The sequence below is a fragment of the Equus przewalskii genome, chromosome 2 (assembly GCF_037783145.1).
Source record: "Equus przewalskii isolate Varuska chromosome 2, EquPr2, whole genome shotgun sequence".
Classification (NCBI taxonomy): domain Eukaryota; kingdom Metazoa; phylum Chordata; class Mammalia; order Perissodactyla; family Equidae; genus Equus; species Equus przewalskii.
The window spans coordinates 28,474,927-28,492,693 of NC_091832.1; the positions used below are offsets into that span (position 1 = coordinate 28,474,927).

Sequence of the window (17,767 nt, forward strand, 5' to 3'; positions counted from 1 at the left end):
TGCTGCACTCTGTGCTCAGGGAAAGGATGGGGGTGGGAGGGGACACTTGTGGAGAGTTGAAACCCACCTGCTTAGCCCCCAGGGTGTACGCGAGGGGGACTTCAGGAAGGAGGACAGCAAGAGTTGAACCCAGGAGCAGGAATCTCTCAGTCCAGGGTGGAAAGTATGGGGGCTGCAGAAAGAGAGAAAGGGGCAGATTTGGTTGTGCATCTCTGGAGCTGTTTCTCCTTCTACATGCCAGAGGAGTCCCTAATAACACCCTGCATTGTGGAAGGGGAAGTGGAGGTCAGAGGTGGCTCTGAAGCTGGGTTGCAGGTGGCCAGAGAAGACTGTGTTCTGATGTGGTCTGTGTCTGCTGGACCGGGCGTGTGCCCCAGAGGACGTCAACCAGGCCTGCTGTTTCAGCAGACCACCAGCCATTGGGCCACTGGCGGCTTCCCAGGCCCACCAGCCAGCCTTCCAGGGTCCGTTTTGCCTAGCCTGTTCCACTGGTTCTACTTTGCTGTAGTTCCTGAATTTGAGCATAAACAGTGTTATATTAGATGTGTGTTAGTTTAAGCTCTGCTCCAGGGGCAGACAGTTGCTCCAATTGGAAATTCACACTGAGAGAGGAGTGGGTGGAGGTTATCAGCCCTTGTTTAGCCAGCAGGGCCATTCTCCAGGCTCGGCCATGACCAGAGCTTCAGCTTATTTATTTCCCATCAACCCTAGAGTGCCAGTTAGTACACTGAATATCAGAAAAGAGTCTCATGGGTAAAAATAGTAGTGTCAAGATACATGGATTAGGGTCGGCCAGGTGGTGTAGCGGTTAAGTTCGCACAATCTGCTTCGGTGGCCAGGGGTTCACTGGTTCGGATCCTGGGTGCGGGGACGTGGCACCGCTTGGCAAGCCATGCTGTGGTAGGCATCCCACATATAAAACAGAGAAGATGGGCACGGATGTTAGCTCAGGGCCAGTCTTCCTCAGCAAAAAGAGGAGAATTGGTGGCAGATGTTAGCTCAGGCCTAATCTTCCTAAAAAAAAAAAAAAAAGATATGTGGATTGGCTGGAGTATTACAGAAACACTGCACTGCCCTGAACAGGGTATGAAAATCCAGCTACCCACAGTGGTTCCCTATAGCCTTTGGGGATTGACTGGAAGGGGGCAAGCAGAAATTTTGGGGGTGATGGAAGTCTTCTATATCTTGAGCAGGGTGTTGTCAAAACTCATTGAATTGTACACTTAAGATTTGTGTATTTTACTATGTATAACTTTTATCTCCATTTAAAAAAATGATATAAAAAATCTAGCCACCAGGCCTGGAGTTCACTTCCTGAATAATTAATGCATGCAGCATCCAGAGTTCACTGCAGCTTGGGAGGGCTCCTGGGAGCCTGGCTGGTTAATGTCAGCCCAATCGTACAGCTAGAATAGGGTCGCGTTCTCTATAAGTTCACCACTCACGAGAAGGGGAAACAGATCATGGTCTGCTGGGGCAGATGGATAATAAACAAGTGCGCACATCAGCATATTTGTGCTAAGTGCACTGAAGGAGACAAAGAGTGAGTAATACGAGAGAATCCCTTCGACTCAGTGGTGAGTGACAGGCTTTTAGAGAAGGCACTGTTTAAGCTGCAGCTGAAGGAAAAGAGGGCACCAGCCATGATGAGTAGCAGGGAGAACGTTCAGTCAGAGGGATTGGCAGGACTATGGCATTTTGGGGAACCTGAGAGAAGGCCTTTTGTAATTGGAAAGCAAAGGAGAGAGAAGCACGGGAGAGGTAAGCAATGGCAGGTTACATAGACTTCATAGGCCAGAGTGGGGAGTGACTTTTTTTCAGTGCACTGGGCAATTATTCACATTTAAGCAGGGTAGTTATATTATCTGATTTATGCTTTTAAAGGATTACTTTGGGCCGTATGGAGAATTGATCAGAGGGAGTCTGGAATGGAAGAAGGAAGTAAGGAGACTGGAGCAGTGACCCAGGTAGAGAGGATGGTGGCTGGGACCAGGGTGCAGATGGTGCTGATGCAGACGTGTGTAATTTAGATTTATAATGACAGACCCAGATAGGCTGCATATGAGAAGTGAAGGGAAAGGCAGCAATCAAGGGAAACTCTAGGTTCCAGGCTCTAGTGACTGGGTGGGGTGCTGCCGTTCATTCAGAGGGAGAACAGGTTTGGGGAGCAGGAAATCCTAGTTCCCTTTAGCTGGTGTTTAATTTGAGATACCAGTGACAGAACTGAATGGAACTATCAAGTAAATCTCCACATAAATGGTCTGGAGCTTGCAGGACAGGTTTTGGCTAGAATGGTCTGTCTTACAGTATCTAAATGTCATTAAAAGCCACAGAACCAGATGAACTAACCTAGGGAGGGAGTGTGGCTAGAGAAGGGATGAGGGCCCAGCCAGGGACCTGAGAAGCCACCACCATTCCAAAGTTGGGTGGAAGAGGAGCAAACTGTGAAAGAAACTGAAGAGGACTGGCCAGAGAAGCGGAAGAAAGCGGAAGAAGTGTCAGGAGAGTGTGGTACTGTCCAGACCAGGAGAGGAGAGTGTCTTGAGGAGGAGAAAGCCGGCAGCAGAGTGAAAGGCTGCTGAGCCGTGAGTCTGATGATAACAGGAAAGGGCCCATTGGACGGAGGAACATGTGAAAAATCGCCAGAGGGATTTGAGCAGCCAGATCAGAATGTGAGGAATTCTGGAACAATGACCACATTTCTTCAAAAAATAAGTGGCAAGACCAAAAAAAGAGTAAAAAGGGGGTTGTTGTAGATGAAATTTAAGAACCAGATCAATCAAATGTGGTGAATGGCTGTTGTTTGGATCCCGATTCAAACTAACTCGCTCTAAAAGACATTTATGGAGCCATCAGGGAAATTCGAAGACTGACATTAGGTGACGTTAAGGAATTCCTGTTGATTTTCTTATTGACAAGGACACCGTGGTCATATTTTAAAAAGTCATTTTCTTTTAGATGTCCATACTGAAGTCCTGATTTATTTCCTGATGATATAAATAACTGAGATTTGCTTTAAAATAACCCAGAAGAATAAAGGGGAGAGAAGTTGTGGGGTAGAGATGAAACATTAGCCACATGTTGATGTTTATTGGAGCTGGGTGTTTGAGTTGATGGACATTCATTATATTGTTCTATCTATTTTACTTACGTTTGAAATGTTCCGTCATAAAAAAACCAAAGAAAAAATTCAAAAGAAAAGTACATAATGGATTTGGCAAGATGGATACCAGTAACTTGACAAGACCAATCTCAGTGAATGGAAGCCAGACTGGAGTGGATGGGAAATGGAGACAAGTCTAGACTACTCTTTTAAGGTTGCTGTGTCAGACAGAATGGACTTGAAGCAGTAACTGGAGGAGGTGAGAGTCAAGATAGGCTGTGATAGGCAGAATTCTAGGATGGCCTCCAAGATTCTTGCGTCCTGGTATATGTGCCTTGTATAATCTCCTCCCCTTGAGTGAGGGCAGAAACTTTGAGTATGATGGGACTTCACTCCTGTGATTAGGTTACACTATACGGCAAAGGTAAAGGATTTTACAGATATAACTAAAGTCCCTAATCAGTTAACTTTGAGTTTATGAAAAGGTAGATTATCCTGGTGGACCTGACCTGATCAGGTGAGCCGTTAAAAGAAAGAGATTCTACTGCTGGCCTTGAAGGAGCAAACTGCTGTGTTGTGGAGAAGGCCACATGGCAGAGAACAGTTGGTGGCCTCTAGGAGCTGAGAGTGGCCCCCAGTGGAACGTTAGAAAGAAAGTGGGAACCTCGGCCCTACAAGTGCAAGGAGCTGGGTTCTGCCACCAGGTAGTGAGCTTGAAAATGGAACCCAAGCCTCAGAAGAGATCGCAGACTTGGCCAGCATCTTGCTTGCAGCCTGCTGAGACCCTGAGCAGAGCCCAGCAAAAACATGCTGGACTTCTCACCCACAGAAACTGTGACACAATAAATCTGTGTGTTTTTAAGCTACTAAGTTTGTGGTGGTTGTTACACAGAATAGAAAACTAATACCAAGGTTTGTTTTGTTTCGTTGGGGGATAGGAGCTATTAGAGATATTTGTAAGCTGTTGGGAAATGACCCAGTCGAGAAGAAAACACTTTGAGAAGGTAAAAGGGGTAGAGACTCAGAGTCAGACACCCTTGAGAGAAGCAGGGCCAGCTTCTCCAGGGCAGGCAGATGCAGGTGTGTTTGCAGATTTAGCGGGGGCGGGGGGGGGGGGCAGATGAAACAGCGCTGGGGCGATGGAAGGCTTTCATTCTCTCGGTAAAGGATGAGGCAAGGTCACCCAATGAGATTAAATTTAGGAAAGGAGGTAGAGAATTTGAGGAATGAGGAGAGGAAATGAAACAGTCATCTTGAGAAAGTGGAGAGGAAGGAAATTGTGCTTATTATAAAAACAGTCGAATTTTCCACGTTAAGTCCATTTGATGTTTGAGAACAAGAAACCAGTGAGCCCAGTTGTATGATCTTGTCGGTGACCTTCAGATACTTGAGCTCAGGCACGAGAAAGACAGGTTTGGCCAAGTAAGATAGAGTGAAAGAGGGATGTGATTATAATAATAAATCACGGAATCTAAAAGAGATGCAAAGGGAAGTAAAGATTGGAAGAAATAGGTAAGAATGAAGTCAATGGATTGGACACTTCAGTGAGATAGGAGCATTATGACATGGTGTGTATTAGTTAGAGAAACAGCTAAAGTGCTATAACAAAGATATCCCCAAATATACTGACTTCACAGGAGTTTGGTTTTTTCTCATGCAATAATCCTGAGATAAGTGGTCCAGATTGTTGGGCCCTCCGCATTCCCTGCAGTCATTCAGTGACCAGGTCCCTTCCATCTTGTTGCTCTGACATCCCCAAGGTGTCCTCATCTTCATGGTCAGAACATGGTCCATGCTTAGCCCAGTGGAAGGGAAACAGACATAAAGGAGAATACATCTAAATTTTAAGGCCTGTGCTTGGAGGTGACATATCACTTCTGCTCACATGCATCGACAATAACCTATGATCGCATAGCCTCACCCAGCCGCAAAGGAGGCTGGGAAGTGCAGTTTCTAGCTGGGCAGCTAAATAACTCTACTACTAATAGAGAAGAAGGAGAAAATAGATTTGGTGGGCATCTAGCAGTCTTTGCCACAGGGGGTATTCTAGAAAATGAGAATGGTAATTGTCATCCTCGACATTATAGTTTACTTATCCCCCTTTTTTGAACATTACCCATTATACCTAATTTTTATGTATTATAACTAGTTTGCCAATTAACATCTTAGTACATAAGTCTTTGGGAGTGAAGTTTCTGGAAGCATCTTCCTAAAAAGAACTGACAAGCTTATAATGAATAACCAGGCAAAATCAAAGTGAAATGAGAGAGGTAAGCCAAGGTCTGGAGCTGTTTCCCCTGGGGTCATTTGCCAACCAGGTGCACAGGACTTCAGCTTTGATGGTCTCATAAAGCCCAGGACCTTACCAAGAAGGAGAATCTCATAAGAGACCTCAAAGGGTCATACTCTCAGTGCAAGCGTGAACCAGAAGAAACCAATCCCGCACCCCCAGGGAACTGCAAGGAAATATGCCAGGGTGCCACAAAGAGCAGGAGACAAAAAACCATATCCCTCAGAGGTTGCATTCTGAAGCTGCCCCATATGCAGAGTTGCATACCAAATTCATATCACCTACCACAAATACGGTCTACAAATACGCCACCTGGAAATTTAGTTTAAAGTGATCCTGGGCTTGTAATGCCTCTAGCACCAGATAGAAGCAAATGCAAATGCCCTCTGAAGGAATCCACCATCACAGGAAGCCTCAAAGGATTTCAACAAATTATGTTTTAACAAATGTGAACTGTCAGCCATGCAAACAAGGGAACAAGGTACCATGAATGACCATAAAGGAAAACATAGATACCTTTAATGATATAAAAATTCAGTAACTCTATAAAGAGAATGAAAAGGCAAGCCATACAATGGGGTAATGCTTGAACACATGTAACTGGTAATGAAGTCCTATCTCGAATATACAAAGAACTCTAGAAATCAACAAGAAAAAGACAATCTCACCCAACAGAATAATGGGCAAAGAAATTCAAGAAACACTTCACAAAAAAAGGAAATCCAAATGGCCAATAAATATATGGAAAAGTGCTTAACTTCATAAAAAATCAGGGAAGTGCAAAAACTATAATGAAACACCATTATACACAAGCCAGCTGGGTAAAATTAAAAAGTGTGACAACACTGAGTAATGACAAGGGTGTGGCGCAACAGGAGCTCATACATTGCTGGTGAATATTAGCCCAACTATTTTTGGGGAAAGTTTGGCATTTTCCAAGAAAGTGGTATAAATATTTATACCCTGTGACCCAGCAACACTAATAGTGGAAAAATACCCTAACGAGTACACGCACTATGCACCAGAGACACGGACAAGAATGTCCAGAGGAGAATTAGTTATGTAGCCCCAAACTGGAAACAATCAAAATACCTAGCAGTAGTGAAGTGGATAAATGAATTTTCTTATAATCATACCATGGAATATTAAGCAGCAGTGAAAATAAACAAAACAGAACTTCACAGCAACATGGATTAATGTTATAAATGCAATGCTGAGCAAAAGAAGCAAAACACAAAAGATATGTAGGGAAGGATTCCATTTATATAAACTCCAAAAACAGAAAAATCTTCACTGTATTGTATAAGAATGGATAAACTATAAAGAACTATAACAGCCGGCAGAGATTACCATAAAAATACAAGAACGATTACCCCTATGAAGAAAGGAGGGCATGGGACTGAGAAGGCGTGCTTGGGGATTCCCATGGTGCTGGCAATATTCCATTTCTTGACCTGGTTGGTGAGTACACAGATGTTTGTTTTATAATTATACATTATACTACACATTTCTATTTTATGCACCTTTCTGTATGTGTTATATTTTATAATCAAGTTTTTAAACAGAAACAAGATATTATGAACTTTATGCTGATACGTTTGAAAATTTAGGCAAAATTGACAATTTCTAGAAAACTATTACTTCCAAACTGAATCAAAAAGAAATCAGATATCTGAATAGTTCTATAACTGGTACTCTATTGCTATATAACAAATTACAACAAAATTAGCAACTTAAAAACACACTTATTATCTCGTGATTTCTGTGGGTTAGGAGTCTGGGTGCATCTTAGCTGGGTGCTCTGTTTCATGATCTCTCAGAAGGCTGCAATTGTTGGCCAGGGCTAGGGTCTCATCTGAAGGCTCAACTAGAGAAGGATATATATCCAAGTTCACATGGTGGTTGGCAGAATCCAGTTCCTCAGGGGTTGTTGGACTGTGGGCCTCAGTTCCTAGCTGGCTGTTGGCCTAAGGCCACCATCTGTCTCTTGCCACATGGGCCTCTCCAACACAGCCACTTGCTTCATCAAAGGGTGCAAGCCAAGAAGGCAATAGGGAGAGGCTGCTAGCAAGACAAATGTTACAATTTTGCATAACCTAATCATGGCGATGACATTCCATCACCTTTGCCGTATTCTATTGATGAGAAGCAAGTCACATGTCCTGCCCACATTCATAGGGAAGAGATTACACAAAGGCTTGATACCAAGAGGCAGAGATCATTAGGGGCCATCTTAGAGTCTGCTCCCCACATGAATAAGGGCATTGAATCAGCAGTCAGGTATCTTCCCAGAAGAAAACTCCAGGCATCCCTGGTAAGATCTGCCAAGTATTAAAGTAACAATTCCAATTTTACATACATCTTTGTCCTCATTTCCAATTATTCCCCTAGAATAGGGAAATTAATGAGGCAAGTCTCTTGGTAAATGCTGCTGAATTTTTTTCCAGGAATGTTGTACTAATTTGCATTCTTACTATTTTTCTTATTTTTTTAAGATTTTACTTTTCCTTTTTCTTCCCAAAGCCCCCTACTATATAGTTGTGTATTTTTAGTTGTGGGTCCTTCTAGTTGTGGCATGTGGGACATCGCCTCAGCATGGCTTGATGAGTGGTGCCGTGTCTGCGCCCAGGATTCGAACCGGCAAAACCCTGGGCTGCTGAAGTGGAGTGTGCGAACTTAACCACTCGGCCATGGGGCCAGGCCCAATCTTACTATTTTTCTATATCTAATTTTTTCTAATATCTTATAATGAGAAATTTCAAACATACAGAAAAATCGAAGAAACTATACTATGAATAAACTCACCACCTAGATTCTACAGTTGTTAACATTTTGCTGTATTTGCTTTATTATATATCTATCCCTCTATATATCCATCAATGCATCTTATTTTATTTATTTTAATTATGGTAGAATATACACGAGATAAATTTTACCATTTTAACTACTTTTAAGTGTACAGTTCTGTGGCATTAAGTACATTCACATTATTGTGCAACCATCACCACCATCCATCTCCGGAACTTTTAATCTTGCAAAACTGCAACTCTACCCATTAAACACTAACTCCTCATTCCCCTCCCTCTGGCCTCTGAGAACTACCCTTCCACTTTCTGTCTCTATGAATTTGACTACCCTAAGTACCTCATATGAGTGGAATCATAGAGGTTTTTGCCCTTTTGTGACTGGCTTATTTCTCTTACCATAATGTCCTCAAGCTTCATCCATATTATAGCATGTGTCAGAATTTCCTTCCTTTTAAGGCTAAATAATATTTTATTGTGTGTATATACTGTGTTTTGTTTATCCATTCACCTGTTAATGGACGCTTGGATTACTTCCACTTTTTGCCTATTGTGAATAACAATGCATCTTATTTTTAATGCATTTAAAAGTAATTTTCAGATATCAGTACAGTTCATTCCTAAACGTTTCAGCATAAATAGCAATGACTAGAGTTCCATATTTGTTTGCTTTTTTTTTTTTTTGAGGAAGATTAGCCCTGAGCTAACATCTGCTGCCAATCCTGGCCCTGAGCTAACATCCATGCCCATCTTCCTCTACTTTATATGTGGGACGCCTGCCACAGCATGGCCTGACAAGCAGTGCATAGGTCCACACCCAGGATCCAAACCAGTGAACCCAGGCCACTGAAGCGGAAAGTGCAAACTTAACCGCTGCTTCACCGGGATGGCCCCTCTTTTTTTCTTTTGAGATAAAATTTAGACACAGTGAAATGTACAGATCTTAAGCGTACTATTAGACGAATTTTGGCAAATGCATCTAACTGTGTTAGCCAGACCCTCATCAATATATAGAACATTTCCAGGGGGCCAGCCCCATGGCCGAGTGGTTAAGTTCATGTGCTCCACTCTGGTGGCCCAGGGTTTCCCCAGTTCGGATCCTGGGCATGGACATGGCACTACTCATCAGGCCATGCTGAGGCGGCATCCCACATGGCACAGCTAGAAGGACCTGCAACTAAAATATACAACTATGTACTTGGGGGGGTGCGGTTTGGGGAGAAAAAGCAGGAAAAAAAAAAGATTGGCAACAGTTGTTAGCTCAGGTGCCAATCTTAAAAAAAAGAGAACATTTCTATCACCCCTGAAAATTCTTTCATGCTCCTTTCTGGTCAATTCTTAGCCACCTTAGTCCCCAATCCTGAGGGAGCCACTGTTACAGTGTTTTTTTAACCGAAGATTGGTTTTGCCTGTTCTAGAACTTCATATAAATGGAATCATACAATACGTGCTCTTTTGTATCTGTCTTCTTTTGCTCAGCCTAATGTTTTTGAGATTCATCCATGTTGCAGCACCCATCACTAGTCCCATCTATTTTATTGATGAGTAGTATTCTCTTGTATGAATACGATAGAATCCATTGTCCAGTTGATAACACTTGGGCTGTTTGCAATTTTGGGCTGTTGTGAGTAAAGCTGCTTTGACTATTGTTGTCCAAATCTTTTTGTGGGCACATATTTTCATTTCTCTTTGGTAAATACCTACAGTGGACTTGCTGGTCATGGATATGTAAATATTTAGGTTTTTTTTTTTTTTTTTTGAGGAAGATTAGCCCTGAGCTAACTGCTGCCAATCCTCCTCTTTTTGCTGAGGAAGACTGGCCCTGAGCTAACATCCATGCCCATCTTCCTCTACTTTATATGTGGGACGCCTACCACAGCATGGCTTGCCAAGCGGTGCCATGTCTGCACCCGGGATCCCAACCGGCGAACACCAGGCCGCCAAGAAGCAGAACGTGCGAACTTAACCGCTGTGCCACTGGGCCGGCCCCAATATTTAGTTTTATAAGAAACTGCCAGACCTTTCCCCAAAGTGGCTGAGCCATTTTATCCTCCCACCAACAATATAGAGCATTCCAGGTGCTCCACATCCTGGACAACTCTTGGTGTTGGCGGTCTTTTCATTTTCAGCCATTCTGATGGGTTGTGCGGTGGCATCTCACTGTGGCTTTGATTTACATTTCCTTGACGACTAATGATGTTGAACATGTTGTCTTATGCTTATTGGCCATGTGCTTATCTTTCTTTGTGAAATATCTATTCAAATCTTTGGCCCATTTTAAAATTGGGTATTGGTTTTTTTATTATTGAGGTTTAGAAGTTCTTTATATGTTCTAGAAACAAGTCATTTGTCAAGATGTATGCTTTGTGAATATTTTTTTCCACTCTGTAACTTGTCTATTCGTTTTCTTTCCTTTTTTTCCCTTCTTCTCCCCAAAGCCCCCCATAATAGTTGTATATTCTAGTTGTAGGTCCTTCTAGTTCTGCTATGTGGGATGCCACCTCAGCATGTCTTGATGAGCAATGTTAGGTCCACGCTCAGGAACTGAACTGGCGAAACTCTGGGCCACCAAAGCAGAGTGCACCATCTTAACCACTTGGCCACAGGGCCAGTCCCATATGCATTTTCTTAATGATGACTTTTGACGAGCAGAAATTTTGAATTGTAATGAAATCTAAGTTATTATTTTTTAATAGTTATTGCTTTCTGTGTCCAATCTAAGAAACCTTTGCCTACTTCCAGGTTGCAAAGCTTTTCTCCTATGTTTTCTTCTAGAAGCTTTGTGGTTTTAGTTCTACATTTAATTTTGACACCTCATAAGAGTTAGACACTTTTGGGGCCGGCCGGATAGTGCAGCAGTTAAGTTCGCACGTTCCGCTTCAGCGACCTGGGGTTCACCGGTTCAGATCCCGGGTGCAGACATATGCACTGCTTGTCAAGCTATGCTGTGGCAGGCATCCCACATATAAAAAAGTAGAGGAAGATGGGCATGGATGTTAGCTCAATCCTCAGCAAAAAGAGGAGGATTGGCAACAGATGTTAGCTCAGGGCTAATCTTCCTCAAAAAAAAAGAAGAAAAGAAAAGAAAGAGTTGGATACTTTTCCTCCCTATATAGGGGAGGAAATTGAGGTCACAGAAAGGCTAAGTAACTTGCATGTAGGAACCCACTCTCTCACACACATGCACACACACACACACACACACATGCTTAGTAAGTAATTATACTGGGACTGGAACTCAGGAGGTCAGATGTCAGACCCAAATTCTGGCACATCACTAAGTACCACTTCTGAAAGGTGCTGTGAGAGAAGGAGGAAACCAGATCAAACTATGCTCTAGGGCCAGTGGCCCCTGTCCTTCCCTACAGAAAGAGAGAGCTGGGCACCAGGGGCTGGAGAAGGACAGAGGAGAGCCTGGAAAGACACGGGGTCACAGGTTACTCTAGGAGGAGCTGGACTGGTCTGGCCAGGCTCCCTCTCCCTGTTCCGCTCTAGCCCCCACCATCCTCCGCACACCCCCCACGGGGCTTCCGATCCTGTGGTCCTCTAAGGGCAGTATTTCTCTCTGGCACTCACTATTTCACAGTCATTTGCCTTCAGACAGCACCTCAGCCGGAGGATTCATTCACCACTCAAACCTTTATTCTTGAACAATCGCAACCAGTGAGTGTATGCTGGCCCATGCAGCGTGAAACGCCTCCGTTTACTCTCTCCCCTGGGCCTGGAGGAACAAGGAGCCCTCCCAGATGATCCCACTATACCCGGGCATCTCCAGAGTCCTCCTTGACTCTGCTTTATAGCAGCCTCCATTTCCTTTTGATGGTCAAGGTCAACACCCCAGCCAACACGATAACTCACCTTATTAACTGTTTTCTCAGTGGCCAGTGACAGTCTCGGCTTCCACTTCAGAGGAGTCATTTTAGCATCTCTTGCAAGACCCAGTTCTCCCCTGAGTACTAAGTATGTACCACTCCAACATCCCGGCGCTGGCTCCCACACCCACATATTTGACTCCAGGAGAACTAGCATCACAGGTTGTTACTGGTTCAGAGCATACTCCATAATCTGCAGACCAGTGGGTCTCACGAGGTGGTGTCTCTCAGCTCACACCGTAACTGGGCCTGCAATAGGGCATTCCACCATGCTTTAAGGCCACCTAGTCCTGGGCGATGGGTACAAGGAAAGACAGGTAAATCCCATGGGCACTGGCCTATTGGTGTATGTCTTCAGTCTTCACAGAAACATGAGCTTCTCGGCGGGAGGCAATGCTGTGTTCGACTGCGTCATTCAGTCAGTTTATGAATGGAGGTGCAGAGGGAGGCAGACAGAGGATGAGAAAGCAAATTCAACTTCACAATAAGGATCTATTGCAGGCGGACAAACTGCTGCCCCTCCCTTGGTTAGGTTCTTGACCAGCTGTGGCTTATGGCGGACTCTCGGAACCCAAGGCATTGCCATGTAACAATTTGTCCTCCTCTTGGGAAGCAGATGGAATTAACAAACTGTGACTATTAAGCAAGTTATACCAGAAGATAAATTATACATATTGCAACAAGGAGAAAGAGAACATGTGATGTTTGCAAAATTCTTACGGGAATTTGTCCTTGTCCTGGAAAAAAAAGTGCTGGCTTGCTGTTTAACATTTCTATTAAAAAGTTGAAGCTTTTTATGCTTCAAATAAAGCAAGAATGCTGGGTTTTCACCTCAGGTGCTACCTCAAATGAGTAGGAGTCGACCTACTTATGACCGATTCTGTCCCCAGGGAATAACGCGGAATGTTGCTTGGCATTATCTTAGATCAGGATGATGGGACAGGGAGAAGCCCATGAATGGTCTGTATCTCTTCTCCTAAAATGTAAGTCTCATTGCAATTAGAAGTGTCAAAAGTAATACCCCACCGAAGCGGAGATATCTTCTTGAATTTTGTCTAGGTCCTAAAAACAGAGAAGGGAAGATGATGACATCCACAGGTGTCCCCTGATTGTTACGAGCCTCCTTTCAAGGGGTGCCCTTTGGCGGACAATCACAAGCATTCTCTCGCAATCTGGACACATGCTGAGAGTCCCATCACACAGCACTTCGTTGTCACCAATCCTCCAGTCTGCCCCCTTCCAAGCCCCTGCCCGCCTGGTGAGACCACCAGCCGCTGCCCAGAGCTGACATAAAGCCTGACCTCAGGCTGCCTCTCCTTGCACGCAAAGTGAACAACAAAATGTAGTGCTGGAAGCCCTGGAAAGGTTTCTCGTCACTGTGGCTGCTGGCGACGGGCAGCACGGCCGCAGCAATCGATTTCTGGCTGGGGCTGGCTGCTTGTGAGACCATCTGTTAACAGGCTGTGGGGAGAGCTCAGAATCGTCTGAGAAATGACCTCGAAGGCTCATCCTGGGTTGCCTGGCAACTAGCAAGCCAGACCGATGGCTCTCTGTCCCTGAAGGAGAGGCTGTGCCTGAACTCAACCTCCCACGGGATGAGGGTGAGGTGGAGGCACAGGGGCCAAGGCTGCAGGCCAGCACTTTCCCAAACAGCTGACGTTCAAGTTTAGACTGCTTAGCATTCCTTCGCCTCACTGCACCACCCCCAAGGTCATTCTCATACTCGCCTATGAAAAGGGAGAACATGGCGGAGACCAGGGTCCCTCTGCCCCATGGTGCCTCCAGCCTCTGTCAGGGCCCTGGGGCCTGCTGGAACTCTGCCTGTGAGTTCCAGTGTCCACGAGTGTTGCTGTGAGTGTCCCCCGAGCTCTTTGCATGGCACAGTTTTCAATCATTGTGCAACTGGTCCCAGGGACCTGAGTCTGAGGTGTGGGTGGAGGGAGGGGCAGCTAGAAGCCGAGAAGGGACTCTGGGGAATAAGCTGCCTGCTCAGCAGCTCGCCTGGGCTTCAGGACGTGTTTGGGCCCATCCCTCTCCCACGAGTGCCTTCTCTCCTTGACGACAGATGCTGCTGGGCACACCTGACTTTGTAGCAAGGTCAGATAGCATTCAGCTCGCATCACATGGTCCCCAGGTGCCTCACGTCAGGCTTTCAGTCTCCCCCGGGGCCCACCAGCTCATGAAAGGCCTGAGCCATTTCTCAAAAGGAAAATAGTAGCTTGCAGAAGGGGGCACAGCTTTGCACTAATATCCTGGCTCCTGAGCTGAGATTTGCCTCCTGGGGCACAAGCCCAGGCTCCATAAGGGAAGCTCGACATGTTACAGACACTCGGGGCCTCAGATGATTTCAGCTTTGGAGCAACTGCCATGTGTGAGGGCAGGGGTGTGGAGGCAGCTGATCCTCTAGGCCACCCATGACCCCCAGTGACAGAGCCACCTCCTGGGAGAGGGCTGCACAGCACTTGCCTCGGGGGATGGCTATAGATTATCCAAGGCCCCAGACTCTCCACCTCTGCCCACAAACCCTCCTTGCCTCTTCAAAATCCCCTGTTATGTTAGGCTCTTGAGTTCTACCTAGCTTTCATTCAACCCAACGGATCAGAACAGATGCTTGATTTTTCTTAAGTCTTACAAGAGGAAATAGGATGACGTGCTGTGTTCTCAGACTTGAGTGTGCATCAGAACCCTCTGGGTGGGCAGCTTGCTTAGACTAGAACTGTCCAGGCCCCAACTCTGGAGAGTCTTTTTCTTTCTTTTTGGAGGAAGATTAGCCCTGAGCTAACATCTGCCAATCCTCCTCTTTTTGCTGAGGAAGACTGGCCCTGAGCTAACATCTGTGCCCATCTTCCTCTATTTTATATGTGGGATGCCTACTACAGCATGGCTTGCCAAGCGGTGCCATGTCTGCACCTGGGAGCCAAACCCGCCAACCCTGGGCCACCGAAGTGGAACGTGTGCACTTAACCACTGTGCCACCGGGCTGGCCCCTGGAGAGTCTAAATCAGCAGAGCTGAGGTGGGACTCTGGAATATGCATTTTAAACAAGATCACTACCCATGATTCTGATTCAGGTGGTCTGCCATCTACACTGGTGGAGTGAGTGCCTCAGGATCAGGCAAGCCTGGGTCCAAATCCAAGTTCTGTCCCTGAATTAGTTTGGATTCATTTCAGCTATGAGTGATGGAAACCCAAAACAATAGGGGCCTAAACAAAATAGATGTTTATTTTTCTCATGTGAGTGTCCAGGAATGCAGTCCAGGCTGGTATGTTGGTACCACAATTGTTAGGGATTTGGACATTTCCTATCTTGTTGCTTCAAAATCCTCCACATTCAGCTTTTGCCTCATGGTCCAAAATGGCTGCTCCAGCTCCAGCCACCATTCCTACATTTCATTTAGCAGGAAAGAGACAAAGGGGAGGAGAAAGGCACAATCTCTCCATTTGAGGGCAATTCCTGGAAGTTGCACATACCACTTCTACTTACATTCCATTGGCCACAACTTAGTTGTATGGTTAGATCTGCTGCAAAGGAGGTGGGAATACGTAGATATTTATTTAAGTGTTTGTAAATGATGACTGAAGACACAGAAAGAGTGTCCAAAGTAGCTGAAACAGAGGGGGAGGGTGGTGGAAGTGAAAAATAAAATCAGCTAATGTCAATTGTATACTTACTGAATACTGAATACCACTCACTGTTCTAAGCACTTTATGTGAATTTAATCCTTCCAACAATCCTGTGAGGTAGGTCCTCCTAGTCCTTATTTGCCAGAGTGGGGTCACACACCCAGCCCTAAAGCACACAGATTGAAAGATTAGTCTTGCCCGCTTACTCCCTACGTGACTCTGAGCAAGATCTTTGCTGACAAGAGGAATAGGAAAACTATACTTAATGCAGACCAGACCAGACACAATTTACCCCCCAGACCTTGGTACATTGCCCCCAAAACCTTGACAAAGTCAGGCGTCTGCCAGCAAGGAAGACAGGGTTCGTGCTGCCCTGATGTCTATCAACCAGGTATCAGCAGGATTGCTCCATGAGACTGAGGTAGGTTTCACTCAGACACTCAGACTCCATCCTGCGCCCTGGGAGCCTGGGTTTCTGGCTCTGGCTTCTTGCTTCTGCAGAATTCATATGTCTGTGGGTGTTTGGAGCCTGGAGGTGCAATTGCTGGGCTCTCGCACCTCGGGCGGTCTACTATTGGCACAGTGCGGGGCACAAGGTAGGTGCTCAATAAATGATCGTTGAATAGTAATGAGAATAACCATCACTTAATAAGTGCTTACCATGTGCCAGGCACCGTGCTAAGAACTTTACATATATTACGCCATTTGACGCTGACAACTGCCAAGATCTTTACTTTAGCGATGAAGAAACCGAGACTCACAGAGGGAAGGTAATTGCCAAAGGTCTCACACCTGGTAAGTGGCAGAACTGGGATTTGAAGCCACAAATATTTAACCACAATGCTCAGATGTCTACAGCCCTCAAATAGCCACCCTTTTCCACCCCCTCGTACCATGAAAGTCCCAGGAGCCTGGGGTCCAGGCTGACGGTTCTGCGGACCAACACATGCAAGAAGAGTGAGTTTTCGTCTGGGCCTTCCAAGGATTCAGACACTTCTGGATACCCCTGTCCAGTCTCCTCTATTTCCCCCCAGTCTCCCAACCCCTCACCCGAGAGCTCCCGCCTGGCACAGAATGGAGGCTGTTTTCACTGTGGAGGGAGTGAGGCAAGGACAGGCCTTTCATCCACAGGGCACTTGGAAACAACTTCCAGAAAAGCAGCATAGCACATAGTGGAGAGGCTGGACTCTCGCCTGCCGCTCCTCAGCTTCACAACCTTGGCCAAGCTGGTGAGGAGGATTAAACGAGTTCATACATGTCACATAAAGCACTCAAAGTGGCAGGCGTGCTGTCAACAGTCTCCAAGTGTGAGCTATCGTTATGACTATTTCAGCTAAAGCTGGTACCAGCAGAAGCCAGCCACCCCAGAGAGGGCTGAGGACCGGCCCCTCTTCTTTCTTTTTATACGTAATACAATTGGCTTTTAAATAACAAGTGATGCATGGTGAACTGGTAGAAAACATAAAAATTCGATTAAAAAAAACCACCTACAATCCTACTCTCCAAAGATCACCTTTCCATTCTTCTGTGTAACTAATATCATAGTGATCTGATGCTGTTTGTTTTTCCCCAGAGGGTGAAGGGGATTTGTGGTTCTCCCACGCCCGTCAGCATCTGAGTCACCCTGGTCCCAGTCACTCAAGCCTCTGGGTTTGCTCATGGGGGTGATGTCTCAGAGACAAGTGAGAGAGGCTGAAGAACCGGCTGGGCAAGTGTGTCTGGCTTGTCCCCAACCACCCAGAGGATTTTATGAGCGAAGCATTTCAGTGACTTTTAAGAGGCAAGTCAGAGCTGCCACTTCGTGCTGAAAACCTTTCAACAGTTACCCACCCCCTGCTCTCAGGAAAAGGCCACGGTCTCCAGCGTGGCCTTCGAGGCCCGTCCCCAGCTGCCTGGGTCTGAATCCTGGCCTCCAAATATTAGTTGTGTGACTTTGGGCAAGTTATTTAAACCTCTCTGTGCCTCAGTTTCCTTATCTATAAAATGGGAATAACAGAACATACCTCATAGAACTGTTAGGAGGGTGAAATATGCTAAGTGTTTAGAACGGCACCCGGCGTAGGGAAAGCCCTTG

General features: G+C 45.5%; 1 long non-coding RNA gene across 1 annotated transcript; it reads right to left on the reverse strand.

Annotated features, from left to right (window-relative positions):
- Window positions 1–614: 614 nt before the first annotated feature.
- LOC139079821 (uncharacterized) lies at window positions 615–13,969 on the reverse strand. Its single transcript, XR_011533762.1, has 2 exons — window positions 12,056–13,969; window positions 615–1,014 (listed from the first exon to the last, which is right to left on the reverse strand). It is a non-coding gene; the product is annotated as an uncharacterized lncRNA (long non-coding RNA).
- Window positions 13,970–17,767: the final 3,798 nt, after the last annotated feature.